We start from the raw sequence: 12,203 nt of genomic DNA on the forward strand, positions 1-12,203 counted from the left end.
ATCTTGAACTTACCATACTGAATGTTCAATATCAGCATGTTTCTCCAGAATTAAAGCAAGTGAAAGAGAGAGAAACTGTTAAATGGTTGGTCACTTTCAATAAGAAGTATTATCAATTATATTCAACAATTATTATTATCTGTCAAGATCAGCTTTACGAATATGGAGCCTTCATGGTGTTAATATGCATATTAAAATATATGAAGAGTTGCAATGCATGAGCAGCAGCTGATTTTCAATATTTACAATTCAAATATTTCCCTAACTATGTGGTTCATACAGCTGTCAGGAGGAAAGTCATGTCTTGAAACCAGTAGGCCTTAGAAAGAATCTACAGCTAACAGTGGTTTTAAATGGCCAGACAGATTACTCTAGTGTGCTCAGCTTAAAACACCGAATTCTTGTGGAAACACAATTTCTTCTGCCAGATTGCATTTGCAGGGCCCAGCTGATATGGTGATGTGTTTAAAACATCAAAAATGATCGGTTCAGTGCAGCCACCCAGCCACTCCCCAGAGTGTCTGTGGTCACATTCGGTAGAATTCAGGTGACTTGGACCATACAAACCCCAAATACTCCTTATGTAGAAAACCACAGTATAATGAAATCAATGACATGGGTGAGTGAAGAGGGATTATACACAATGATCCTGCTGATTTTGTATCCCCCTGACCTGAACCATGTTTCATTTCTCTACCAGTGTATCCCAGACATGCTTTTTGTGAAATGGTATTTGTAAACTTTAGGTCAATAAAAACATTGCATCAGGACTTTCTCAATGGTAGCTGAACTGCATCTGATTCAAGTGTTCTTTTGCAGCAGTCTGTTAAGCAAGTGTATGCCCAATTCACGTTTCTGTTTTCCTGCAGTGCTTGTAGAACAGAGACATCTAAAGCAAATAATTGTGGCATTCTCCTTAGTCCGATGAATAATTGTTTACTCATCAATACTTTTTCATCTTTTGAGAAATTACTCTTAACAAAAACAAAATAAATGCAATTCAGAATAAGCACAATAATTTAGTTCAAGGGCACTGAAGACAAACCTCTAAGCTGACAGGTAGTTATCAGAGATTAGTAGTTTCTGATGGAAATAGTCTCGTATCCCATCTTTTAGGTCTGTGTTTCTGTCGGACTGCAGGTACCAAGTTGCAGCTTTGAGAAGGGATAATTTGTGGAGCAGGTTCCTGCTTCACATCCACACTCCCCCAGGGAAGGACTGACACAATCATGGGCTCAGCTGCCCCACCATGGCCTTCCCCGGGGGCTGCAGGGGGACCTCAGCTCTGGAGCCTGGAGCACCTGCTGCCCCTCCTGCACTGGCCTCGCTGCCTGCAGAGCTGTTCTCTCACCTGTTCTCACTCCCCTCTTCTCTGGCCACAGCTGCATCTGCACAGGAACCTTTTTCCTTGGTTACCAAAGGAATTAAGGAAAATTGCTAGCGAGATGAGGCACAATAGACTGTTTTAAAGTGACATTGTCCAGTGGATTTTAGCACTTTAAAACTATGTCCATAGGAACAGAAAGGAGTGGGAAGACAAAGTCAAAAGCAATCGGTTATAAAGACTATGAAAAGTTTCAGACATAGGCTGCATTTCAAATAGCCTGTCAATTATTGGAGAACTTACAGTCAACAATAATAGACCATGATGTGTAGAATATACAAAAACCTACTTATTGTACAGGCAAATCAGTGCAGGGTTGTGATCATTTGGTAAAGGAAGATAGTGGTTAATATTTACTGTGAAGCTACCTAAAAATAGTTCACTCCAATTGGAAAAGGGAAGACACACAGACATTAAAAAAATAGTACATTGAAAGGATTATGCCTTTCTTTCTATAATCCTATTTAAATATTGCCTGAATAATCTGCTCATTTACATATATTTAGCATGAAAGATACTTTGAAATTCATTTAATTCATGATCTATTTTAGAGTTTGGTACTCCAAACCCAAAAGCATTTGCCATTATGTTTCAGGAATTTTTACTACTCATTAGGAAGAGGGTTTTTTTCCTAACTAGGGTTGTGAATTTGTTTGCTATCTGCTATAGTTTTAGAACAGTTTTATGAACATTAAACGTTAGGCAGAGTTTATGAATTGTTTGCAGCAAGTAGAGTCTTGATTATTGTGCACTCAGATTGTGCTTTTGAAGTGTTTGATATGTCAACCAAGAACACAGAGTGTTGTTTTTCTTCTCTAGCAGTGTAAGAAGAAAACCTCAGAAAATTGGTTGGTTATGCTTGTGTGCCTGTTAACAAATACTCATAAAGGGACTATATGAAGTGTAGATGTATATTTATTATAGATATAAATATATATGCATTTATATAGCTTCCTGGAAATATTAATGGAAGGTGTATATGAGGAGGCTGGAACAAAAAATTATGGTGAATTTTCAGGCCTGTATTTGAATACTGTTATTTCTGCTGTGTATCTGTTCAGAAGCTGAGTGCAGTCAGTAGGAAGCCTCCAATGGACGATTGGCCAAGGGCCTACTTGTCCAACTGCATTATGTCAACCTTCATAAAAGCTTAATCCAAAGACAGAAATTCAATAATATTTTAATATATGTTCAATACTGCTATTGATTTGTTTAATTTTTTTTTCAACACTCATTACTCTCCTTTGGCTTAGATAGTGCCAAAGTGGGGGTCTAACTACTTTAATCTACAGTCAGAGGTTTGGAATCTCTGGTGGACTTCCCAATTCACTGTCAGTATCTTTTTTTACTGATGGAAAAATTGTGTGTTGATGATCTTCTTGGCAATTTCTAAAGGAGTTAAACAGACTTAAGCAACGTTCAGTTTTTAGATCTATACAAAAAAATTATTTGGAGTAGCCAGGAAAGGTTTGTAATCTCCATTTATTATACCACTCATTATAATAATCAGTATGGTTGTGTATTTCCTGAAGCTGTGTGAGTTGCCATTTAGACAGAATTCTCCCATCCCAACTGTGTGTATCTCTCTTGATGGATACAGGTTTTTCTTCTTTTCCAACTAACTGGCTTTCAAAACAACTCAAACATTCATCAATCTGCACACTCAGGCCAGGTTTAATCTAAGGACTGGAGAGCTCTTGACTTTAAAAAAATAAATAAAAGTTATTATCTTTTGAACTACGTGTTTCCTACTCCCTATTACAGTGCCAGTTACTGTAGATGCTGGATAGTTGTTTTTCTCTTTGGCTGTGTGGAAACAAGAATGTGAAAAGGTCACAGGTGGATTTTTTCCTTTTCTTTCCTTCCCCCCCCCCCTTTTTTAAGTTCATTTATCCTGTTTATGTAGTTTATCATCCTTGAGGCCTCTGACAATCTTTCTGGCACTGTCTGTGAATTGGTGCAGAGCACAGGTAGTTTTTGGTGGGTCGGTTCTGTTCAAAGAGCAAGCCTAGGAAAAGCCCTCAGAATGACAAAAGCCAAGCAGCACAATTGTAAAGCAACCTAAAACCCAGATGTTGGTATGTGTGACTTACAGGTAATGAACAGAGCCACCCAATTCCTGCACTGAATATTAGAGGACAATTTGAAACAATTTAAAGGTGACCATGGCAAAGCTGTGCAGGGCTGCTTGTGTTGGAAAGAGCACACGTTTAACAGCACGGTGGGGAAAGCACCAGATGTGATGGGCTGTCTGTCACTGGCATCAGCATTGGAGCTTTTCCTTCAGATGCTTTGGTCTGAACAGGAAGTCCCCCATCTTGTGTTATGTCTTTGAAATCTTTTTCATTTAACCCAAGTTCCCTGTAGGTTGTGGTTTGGTGCTTTATTTTGCTGTGTTTTTGTCTTTGAGTCATTTCCTTTTGGGACAGCCATATTTGTTATTATCACATAGGGCAGTCAGTGACTATTTCCTAACCTTTATTTTATAAGACTTAGCTATTAATTTTCCCTTCATTATTTAATACTTTAAATAATTTAAGTATTTAAAAATTTAAATATATTATTTATAATGTATTACATTCTCTGATGTTCCATCATTTTCATCCAAGAACTTCTCCTGGTGATGAGGCACAGTATGTTCAGTTTTAAGGCTAATTCTAGCTGCATGAGATTCGATGACTGAAATGCTATTTAAGTAAAATTATTGTCCTGTCTTGTCTCTAATGCAGTGAAGTTCTAGCCTTATGTTTGCTGTGGTAATTTTTTGTGGGTTTGTTTGTTTGTTTGGGTTTGTTGGTTTGGTTTTTTTTGTTCGTTTTTTGCTTGGTCTCAAACTACTGTCAGTGTATTTATTAGGGTGTCCAGAGAGCACAGTTTGTCTGTCTGCTGTGGATAGACTAGAATCCAGGCTTTGCTAATACTGTGTTAAGGGAGGAACGAGCTCAACAGAAAGGGTAACACACATGCGTCATGAAAAGAGCTTTGGACATGAAGTATGTAATGCCACAAAATTATTCTTCTAATGTAATATTCCAATGGTGCAAAAAGTGATAACACCCTCTTTAAAATTTTCAAACACCTTTTTTCTCCTTAAATAAATAAATAAAGATATTTTTTTTCCCTTTTTACTGGCCACCTCATGACTCCTAACAGTCTGCATAAATTTTAAACATATATGAAATAAATGTATATGAAATAAAATTGCTGACCAGCTGAGCCCATGTAGACTGAGCTTCAGCCTGAAGTGAATGTGACAGCTGAGTTATTGCAGACAGTGCTATAATAACAGCATTACCACCCTGACTGGATACATATGTGAAACATTCTTTACAGAGGAACCCATTTGCAATTCAGAAAACTCAGCTTGGACTTCAAGCAGCAGTGGGTGGATGGGTTACAGCTTCCCAGGATGTCCTGCAGCAGCTCTGGTCCAGCTGACCTCGAGGTCAGCCTGCTTTAAGACTCAGGAGAGGCCGTTTCTGGAGAGGTCACCCCTCCCTCTGATAGTATAAAAATCACCCCTGCCTGGGATTGTGCGAGGAGATGCTTTTTGCCTTCAGAAAGCAGCTCACTGAACCAAGTGGAGCAAATGCACTGACTCTGGTGAGTTCCTCAGACCAGCTTCTCACCAGTCAGTTTTCTCCCATGCACACGAAGTGCTCGCTGGGCAGCACACTGCAGATCATACACGCTGGAAACAGTGCTTTTTGCAGTAAAAGGCTGTGTTTCCAGAAAATGGACTGAATTTGGTAGTTGTTCTTTTAACACTGCCATCTTGTCCCTTCCCTTCACTTCCCTCCTACCCTCTCTACTGCTGGTTGGGAAAGCATATTTGTGTGGGACTGAAAAACTGCTATGTCCTTTTCAGTCCTTCATCTCAGAGGATGATGGACTTTAGCACAGGAAGACTTGATTGAACTGATGCAGGGAGCCCCTTGTAAAATCCTTAATTGCAGCTACGCTGAGATGTTCCTGAAATAAAATTATGTAGAAATGTTTTTCACCTTCCCTTGTCTAGAAATACAGAATACCTTTATCACGGTGAGAAAAGATAACTGCTTTTGAGTCCTTGCCTATTTCCATTCACAAAACTCAATATTTTCTGTCCTTTGGGAGGCTGTGAGTGTGAATATACAGGCTGTTCAAAGAGGTTGCATTCTTTCTTATAAGTAACTTCATTATCTTTGAATTTGTGTGAAACTCGTAGTGAAACCTTGCACAGACTCTTGGTATTGAAGTGAGTGCCATTTTTGGTTTCATAACTTGGAGTGTTACACTTGCTGCGAGGGTCCCATGGCTTACACAGGTCTTATGGACGAGTAAAAATACAAACTGCCTCTCAAAAGAAGAACTGTCATTCCTTCCAGGGAGCTTGGTAGTATTATAGCTTTGAAAGAGAAAAATGTTGGACCTTCTTCATATATATATATTTATTTTTTTTTCCTCTGTGTGGAAATGACCAACATTTTTAATTTACCATAACTCTAGTCCTAATTTTGGAAAATATAAACAAATATCTGGGGGCTGGCATTTAAATCTGAACTACTTCCAGGGAGATCTGATTTGCAAACTGAACCTTTATTACCCTCATTATGCCTTTTTCCATATGTCTCTATGCCCTTTTTCTTCTGGTAATAGCTAGAGTTGAGGTTACTAAATATTTTCATGTTGATACCCTTTTTTCGTAATTTAACTTGGAATTCTCTCGGTGGCTCTCATGATGTCTTTTAACAATTACTGACAATTATTTCAGTAAAATAATTGCTTCTGAAGTAGTTACAGAGGAAATATTCTTAGATTTTTTTTTTAAACTGCAGCCTTTTCTGGAAGAATCTATTAATTTCCACGTTTTTGAACACTATCTGGCAGAATGGTTCATGATATCAAACATAGCTTTCTATTTCATGATATCAAACAAATCTTACTATTTTACTGTAAAACAGGTTGCCTTGTGTTACGAACTATAAAATGGCAGTACCAACTCTCACTTTGCCAAGACACTGGGTGAAAATGGGAAGAAGTTAGGTTCTAGAGTGATGGAAAGAACTAAAAGTTGATGAAAAAAATAAATTAGTGAGGTCTAGCTAGCCTAGAATCCTAACATGGAGAAATAAGGATGAAAAAAAAAATACCAATACACACTTTTTAAAATAAATTAACTTATGGTAAACATGGGGGCAGGAATTCTTAGAAACACAGTATATGCTTAGATAATTAAAAGCAGGACTACAGTGCTTATAAACAAAATATCTGAATCCAAATTACTTCTGGTGTCTCCTGTCTTTGAGTGTTTCACTTCAGAAACAATGAGTTGCTAACACCCAGTGTTTGCTGCTGTTATATATTAGGAAGAGCAGTCTGTGCTGAACCCTGCAGAAGGATTGGTTCCTTCAGGATTTACAGGAGTGGTGTTTGCCACTGCAGTTTGTAGTTCACTGTAAACAGAAACCTGAGTTAAAGCATCAAGTGACCTTAATGATGCACTGCATCTTCTGAGCCACAGAATGTAAATTAAAGATGTGCAGGTGTAAGGGCAAAAGATTATAACTTGATGTAATACTGCTCTTAATGGATGGGTCTTGGAGTGTGTTTTATACTGCAGTATCTTGGGTAAATGAAACAGTTTAAAAACCCAGTGACCTTAAGTTTCACCGAATCATTAGGGGTGGAAGGGACCTCTGGAGCTCATCTGGTCCAAACCCCCTGCCAAGGCAGGGTCACCCAACTCATTCTGATAGAAATCCCTTTGCCAGGTGCTGTGCTTTGGTTGGGAACGTCACAGGAAACAACTGCAAGGAAAACATTATTTTCTTTGGTTTGGTTTTTTGTGTGTGGGTTTTTTTTTTAAATTTCAGATACTGGTTTACTGCAAACTGGTTCCCTCTGGAATTACCACAGAGGATTTCTCCTCTGGATGAATGGCTAACATCAGTTTATGCAATGTAGGGCTCCTTTGTTTGGGAGGTAGCTCTAAATCATTGTCTGATTCTACACACACAGGCAGAACCCAATTTATATCCTCGTTCTCCCCCTTCACTCCCTGTGTGCTGTGGAATGGCTCTCCAATAAACAGCAGTACTAAATCCCAGCCAAAAAGCAGCTTTCTGCCATTAGCAAAAGGTGCATTTGGCAAGCTCTGAGCTCGTTTCAGATTTTATTTAATTTATTGGAGTTGTGTGATCATTGCAGAGGTGATCCACTTGGGAGCATTAGTACACAGACAAATTATAATCTCTCCTGCATTCGTTCAGTTCGGTTACATGTGGCTGGAATTAAGCAGCAATTTTTGCTACAAATCAATTACTACCTGATTGTATTTTGTAAGTGGTCTTCAGTTGAGAACTATTGATTTTCTTTCTAAGCTGTGCTTTTTTACTAATTCACCCGTGGAACTCTATTCAGAGAAAAATAAATGATAAAATTATACATATTGAAAGAAGCGTTATTTTAAGACTCTGCTGAAAAGTGGATTAAAATATTTATCTTGGGATTAGCAGTATACTGTTCAGTAGTCTCGTGGGTTTAGTTAAATACTTGATATAACTGATCCATAAATTTGAATTCCCTACTGCTTCTAATAAATTATAACCATAAAAATACGGTTTTGAAAATAGTAACCTACTTTCTATCAAAGTTATCTCTATTCAAATTGAATCAGAAAAAGCAAATCTAAATTCACTCGGGACTGTTACAGCTAGAAATATCTGCTAAGTCACAGGATCAGTAAGAATATTGTGATTTAAATGATCAGCCATAATTAATGAAAACAGCTTTGGGAGACTCAGTACTTGGAATGCATCGAGGAGACCCAGCCACCTTCTCAGGCCCTTAAATTGTGGTTTTCCTGTTTTCTGTGTAATGCAGTTTTGAGGGGTGCTGTGCACAAATGCTTATTTTTTGGTTGACTATATGTTTAAAACATTTTAAGAATTATTTAGCTTCGTTCTAAATAATCCAGACAAGGAATTAATTCTATGTATAAATATTCTGCGGTCAGAATAGTTTGGTACACATGAAGTTTTCAGTAGAGATGAGCCAAGTGAGCACATTGGAGTAGGGAGTGTTGCAAATGCTAGTATGTGTGTTTAATAATCCAGAGGATAAATGGTTTCCCTGGCTTTGGTGGGACTGTTCAAATACTGATGGTTAAGCTTTGGTCAGTTCATCACTTGTTTGTGCTGCCTCCTCCTCCTCCAGGTGGGACTCCTCCCGCTCTCCTCCTGCTCCCTGGGCCTGCAGGGGCACAGCTGCCTCGCCATGACCTGCACCACAGCCTGCAGGGGCACTGCAATTAAATCAGTGAAAACCAGTCTGCAGTCCCAATGTAGCAGCAGCGAGTGTGAACACACTGCAAAACATAAAACTATTCCAGACCTTCCCTGGAATCCTTGACATTCATATTTATTTATGCAAACTGCATTAATTTAAATTCTTTGCAGACAGGGCACATGAAAATTCTTGGAATTAAGTTTACTTTTGCCAGTGAATGAATTTACTGTTCAGTATTAACATGTAAATTTGCTGGCCTTCACTGATGGCTAGGAGAGTGACAATGTCATTATTGCTGGGAAAGAGAGCTTGTATGTGTTAAAGCTGTCCAGTAACTAAAGAGGGTTACATGCTTTATTTGGCACAGGAGTATGCTGTTGATCTCTGAAACTGCTGTGATATCTGCTAAACTTTCCCTTTCTCCTTTCTTTTCACAAGCAAAAGTATAAAAGTTGCCACCTTTTGACATGCTTTAAATTTAAATTTAGAAACATGTAGAGTAGGTTTGAATTCAGACAACGCTATCGCAGGTTTTTTTTTTCATCCCTTCCCGCAAATGTAACTGGGATATAAATTTCTGAATTGCCCAAAATGTAAGAAAGCCTGCAAGAGGAATGTTGTTTGCTTTCATACTCCCTCCTTTTGTTGTAAGTCATGTCCTTGCTGCTGGAACTGAGGGAAACAAGGACCCTCCATCTCTGTCCTCTCTTTTAACCCTTTATTTGAATGGATTGGAAGACTTAAAATAAGTGGGAGTGTATTAGGTGAAGATAAATTAGCTAAAGAGGGGCCTAGATAAAACTAAGGCAGATTTTCAGGGTAAGACCAAGCTTCTTTCTCTCTGGTTGTGCTGATTTGGGTTATGTTTGGGATAATGTTATGAGTGTCAGAGACTTCCTGGGGAAGAAGCCACTGCTTGGAAATGGATGAACCGTGTGGGAAACAGCAGGATCATGGCATAGCTTTGTCAACAAATGGAATTCAATAGAAGGTTTAGGTTCTTAGTTGTCATATGAAGTATTTCTCTTCCCTCATTCACCTGGTGCTGAGCTGACCTTAAGCAGCTCTTCAGATGCCCGTTTTTCTTCAGTAGGATCAACACCTGAGAACTGGTACAGGATCAAAAGTGTGCAATGCTGTGATCAGTGAAGGTGTCACAATTGGCAGGGTGGTGCTGAAAGAGGGGGGATTCATTACTTCATTGTCCAAGTTTCTGAATATGATGGTCCTCCTTCCCCTACTGCATGTGGCAGCTAATTTTTGATGACAGGGAATCACATCCCTCTGCTCTCAACACCTCTCTCTGAGGAAAGCCAAAAAAATCCTACGGGAACTAGAAAAGAAGTATCAGCTATTTCTTAGCAAGGGATATGATTGTGCATGGATTCCTACAAAAATGCCAACATACAAGGAAGGCAAGGCCTAAGGGTAAACTTTCTTCCCCATTCTTTGTCTGTTGGTGTAAAAATGCTTTCAACATCCATTGTGCTGAGCAAGACTTAGAGATAACAACAGAAATTGGAAGCTGCTCTGCTCTAGTTTGACAAATGGGGAGAAGTGGCTTGTGTCATGGGTATTGACAGTATCAGTCACAGGCTGTCAGGAAATTAAGAAGGGCCATCACAAGGAGAAAGATCCATGAGTGTTCATGTTCATTCTCCTTCTCCATATTTCATTGTCAAGAAGTGGTTAGATGGTATTCCTGTACTGCTCTAAAAAAGCACTGGAAATTCTCTTTTAGTTTAGGTGGGAGCAGAGGAAGTGACAGCAACACTTTGTGCTGCAGATATTGATCAGAGTGGACATTAGTGCTCATTAAAAGGAGCTGTTCAGTATGAAAACCAGAGCTTGGAAAACAAAATTGCCGAGGGGTAGCTCTCTTAATGGACTGATTCCCACAGCCCGACACCCCCAGGCACTGCCCCCTGTGCAGTGCTCAGCACAGTTCTGGTGCTGTGCAGAAAGCCCCCAGTGGGGATGGCCCAGCCCTCTCTCCCCTGCAGCTTTGCTGACAAAGGGCACTGTTTGAGAGCCACGTGAGCCGAGTGAGCCCCACAGATGAGTATTGAGCACAGGGAGGCAACGGCTGCTTGATGGTAAAATGGTGATCACTGCTCTCACCCATCGTGTGCTGAATGTGACCTGATGTGCAGTGATGTTTCATGGCTCAGTGCACAGCTCCAGTGCAGTTTGCAATCTGTGTATGTGAGCCTGCATTGTAAACAGCTGTGCACACATGTGCAGGTACCTCTGCCACGGTGAGGGGGGAAACTGGGAAAATGCAGCCTAGACAACTGGAAAGTTGGTTCTGGTATCTGAATTTGATCCCTACAAGGGACATAATTAGAAAAACCTAGAAAGTCCTGGCCTGGCCCTATTTTCACCCTTAAAATACTCTTCTGTCACTGGCACCCAGATAGATTAGATACATCTGTTCTCATTCTTCCTTTACAAGTATTGGATTATCTAACAGGGAAACCAGATTTCTCCAACTCATTCAGTAAATTCAGGCAAAGCATGAAGTCAACACCATTTTCTTACATTTCTTTGTTACTCATAGCCATGGTGTTTATATACCTCATGTATTACCACTGAATCCTCAAAATGTGTCTGCACAGAAAGAGAATACACTTACCAAGGCTTCACAGGGAAGTAAAATTAATGTATGCTTAAATAATGCAGAACATCTATGCTAAAGCTGGGGAAGAAAGGGCTGCCTTTCCTGAGCAGTTTCCTTTTATCTGGTATAAAAATCCATTTTCCTCTCCTCACTGTGGGAGTTAAATGTAAAGGAAGCCAACACTGAAACTGGCTTAGACCTGGTGTTACATCCTAACTAGTTTTGACCCATCCTACCTGTGTGTTTTGGGTTTTTTTGGCTTTTGGTGGTGGTGTTTTTTTTTTATGTAATTATGATTCCAAATTATTACTTCAATTTTCATTGCTGATATACATCCTTTTGTTTATAATGGGCTTAATGACTGGGGTTTTGTTGCTCACCAACCTGATACTGGTACTGTACCTCTGTGGTTACTTACAGGATACAATATGTTTTTCAAACTGAGATTCATTAGAGATATTCTGACTTTTGTCGTGTTTAACAACTCTAGAAGGACATAAAATATTTTAAAAGGTGTGATTCCAGTGGTGGTACAGTGCAGCACAAGTCTGTAGGGTGGATCTTGAAAAACCAAGGCATTGTTACAGTATATCATTATCTGGACATTTGTCATAGAACAGGTTTTCATAATGGGCTTCAAAGGAGGTGGAAGCCCAGATCTAAGCTTCAGGTTTTTCAGAAGTACTTCTATAACAGGAGCTTTGTATTCTCTGCACTTTGACCAGTAATCTCCACACGACCATTAAGGTTGAAATAAAGCTGCTTTCTCTATCTGGCAATGTAAGGTGAAACTAGAAAGACTGAATTTAAAATCTTTTATTCTGTTTTATTCATTTAAATCCCTATTGCTTCCCTGAATTTTCCTTAATCTATGTCTTATAATATACCAAAATTAAAGGTGGGGCATAATTATCTGTGAAACACTGAATG

Source organism: Myiozetetes cayanensis, unplaced genomic scaffold, assembly GCF_022539395.1.
Source record: "Myiozetetes cayanensis isolate MyiCay16 unplaced genomic scaffold, myiCay2020 scf12, whole genome shotgun sequence".
NCBI lineage: Eukaryota > Metazoa > Chordata > Aves > Passeriformes > Tyrannidae > Myiozetetes > Myiozetetes cayanensis.